At 36.8% G+C, this 3,072-nt stretch overlaps 1 non-coding gene across 1 annotated transcript; it reads left to right on the top strand.

Annotated features, from left to right (window-relative positions):
* Positions 1–365: 365 nt before the first annotated feature.
* Positions 366–528, top strand: LOC135012558 (U1 spliceosomal RNA). Its single transcript, XR_010211496.1, has one exon. It is a non-coding gene; the product is annotated as a U1 spliceosomal RNA (small nuclear RNA).
* Positions 529–3,072: the final 2,544 nt, after the last annotated feature.

Below are 3,072 nucleotides of genomic sequence, written 5' to 3'. Positions count from 1 at the left end.
AAGTACAATAACTTTTACCATTTTAATTTGTTTTAATAGTATATTGACAGTATTGTTTTCTTTCAAAAATTCACTTAATTTTCTTTTCTGTGTGCTAATTAGATATCACCTTGTTTTCACATTAAATAGACTTCCACATGAGAAAGCAGCAAGGATGCAGTGGCGTTAATGTTTCCTGGTGGTAGTGGGGTACTGTGTTTGTGCTTTCCTCTGGTCAGCTCTGGTAAAAGTCAGATTTCTTTGTCTCAGATCTTCCTCTAGCCTTGTTCTTCTTTCGAGAGTTCCCTTGTGCTGCCTCAGTTGGATCTCCTTCACTTGACAGGGGGGTACCCGAGCAGCGACCCTCCCCAGCACTAGCCCAACTCCTACTTACCTGCCAGGTGAGATACTATGATCAGGAAGGTGCTTCTCCCAGGGAAAGGCTCACCCATTGCACTCTGGGTGTGCTGCTCCTGCGATTTCCCCAAATGTGGGAAACTTGACTGCATAATTTGTGTTTCCCCTGGTCGGCTCTCGTATAATTCAGATCTCTTTGTCTCAGGTCTCTCTCCAGCCTAGTTTGCTGTCTGTTTCCACTTCTCTTTTCTTAAACCGCTCCCTTCTATGCCCTTGTGCACCTTAATTAAATCTAACTCTGATTACGTCAGAGAAGGCCAGGTACCCTACACCATAAGAGGGGGTTTGAAATTTTGACTTGTCTACTTAAAGATCACCAAAATCTGATCACAAGGTCAATTACATCACTGGGTGGGAACCTTTTGGTTAATAGCCCATGTAAGTGCAAGAGATCCTGAAGCACTCACTCATCATGGGAATGTACCAATGTGTTTCTTACAAAAATTCTCCAGATTATTGACTTTTTAAAGTTTTTCTAGGAAACGTTCTAGATGAATGCTTATTAGCCTTTGTCAGTATGTACTTTTGCAAAGTGTCGCTGTGGCGCAATCAGTTAGTGTGTATGGCTATTAACCTAAAGGTTGGTGATTCAATCCCACCCAGGGACGTAATAGACCTTGTTATCAGATTTTGGTGATCTTTAAGTAGACAAGTCAAAATTTCAAACCCCCTCTTATGGTGTAGGGTACCCGGCCTTCTCTGATGTAATCAGAATTAGATTTGATTAAGTGATTTTATAAAAAACAGCTAGGAAGCACAATTTAGCAGTGGGTTGCAGAGAAAAAAAATTATGCTGGCAGAAAAGTCCAATTGAGTGATTAAACAGCTCTTCATTTTCTGATTTTATGTTTATGCTAACAAATTTGCTCTCTGAAAAGTGTCCACAAAGCCAAGTCTCTGATTAACACCTTTGTAGGAATGGTTTTTCACCTATTACTGAATTAAACTTGCTTCATTGGAAAGGCAGCAAGATGCATCCTCATTTCAATGTCTACTGAAATAATACAGGTTGACACCAGGAAACATAAACGTCACTGCATCCTTGCTGCTTCCTCATGGGGAAGTCTGTTTAATGTGAAAACAAGGTGATATCTAATCAGCACACAGGTAAGGAATTAAGAAAATCTTTCTTTATGGGTGAAGATGTTTCTCACAAAATTGTTGCACCAAGGCATCATTGAAATTCAAGCTGGAAAGATGATTTTAATATATCACTTGTACATTTTGTACTGCTCTTCTGGTGACAATGTAGATTGTTTTTGTCAATTACCATTTTAATAATCGGGTAAAGAAAATTAATTGGATTTTTGAAAGAAAACAATACTGTCAATATACTATTAAAACAAATTAAAATGGTAAAAGTTATTGTACTTTAAGTAAAAATAAAAGAGTAAAAATATCAATCCCAGTTTTGGATTACTTTAATTAATAAAAACAATGCATATAGCAGAGGATAGTTTCAATCTGCCTACCTCTGGGTTATGGACCCAGCATGCTTCCATTACAGTACTCTGCTGCACATGTAAGTGCAAGAGATCCTGAAGCACTCACTCATCATAGGAAAGTACCAATGTGTTTCTTCATTGGTTGATGGAAGAAACATCTTACAAAAACTCTCCACATTATTGACTTTTTAAAATGTTTCTAGGAAACGTTCTAGATGAATGCTTATTAGCCTTTGTCAGTATGTACTTTTGAAAAGTGTCGCTGTGGCGCAATCAGTTAGTGTATAAGGCTATTAACCAAAAGGTTGGTGGTTCAATCCCACCCAGGGACGTAATTGACCTTGTTATCAGATTTCGGTGATCTTTAAGTAGACAAGTCAAAATTTCAAACCCCCTCTTATGGTGTAGGGTACCTGGCCTTCTCTGATGTAATCAGAGTTAGATTTGATTAAGTGATTTTATAAAAAAAACAGCTAGGAAGCACAATTTAGCAGTGGGTTGCAGAGAAAAAGAAAAATGCTGGCAGAAAAATCCAATTGAGTGATTAAACAGCTCTTCATTTTCTGGCTTTATTTTTATGCTAACAAATTTGTTCTCTGAAAAGTGTCCACAAAGCCAAGTCTCTGATTAACACCTTTGTAGGGATGGTTTTTAACCTATTACTAAATTAAACTTGCTTCATTGGAAAGGCAGCAAGATGCATCCTCATTTCAATGTCTACTGAAATAATACAGGTTGACACCAGGAAACATTAACGCCACTGCATCCTTGCTGCTTTCTCATGTGAAAGTCTGTTTAATGTGAAAACAAGGTGATATCTAATTAGCACACAGGTAGGGAATTAAGAAAATCTTTATTTAAGGGTGAAGATGTTTCTCACAAAATCGTTACCTCAATGCATCATTGAAATTCAAGCTGAAAAGATGATTTTAATATATCACTTGTACATTTTGTATTGCTCTTCTGGTGACAATGTAGTTTGTTTTTGTCAATTACCATTTTAATAATAGGGTAAAGAAAATTAAGTGGATTTTTGAAAGAAAACAATACTGTCAATATATTATTAAAACAAATTAAAACAGTAAAAGTTATTGTACTTTAAGTAAAAATAAAAGAGCCAAAATATCAATCCCAGTTTTGGATTACTTTAATTAACAAAAAAAATGCATATAGCAGAGGACAGTTGCAATCTGCCTACCTCTGGGTTATAGGCCCAGCATGCTTCCATTGT

The sequence above is a fragment of the Pseudophryne corroboree genome, unplaced genomic scaffold (assembly GCF_028390025.1).
Source record: "Pseudophryne corroboree isolate aPseCor3 unplaced genomic scaffold, aPseCor3.hap2 scaffold_2559, whole genome shotgun sequence".
In the NCBI taxonomy this organism is placed as follows: Eukaryota; Metazoa; Chordata; class Amphibia; order Anura; family Myobatrachidae; genus Pseudophryne; species Pseudophryne corroboree.
This window is presented reverse-complemented; position numbering and strand designations above follow the sequence as displayed.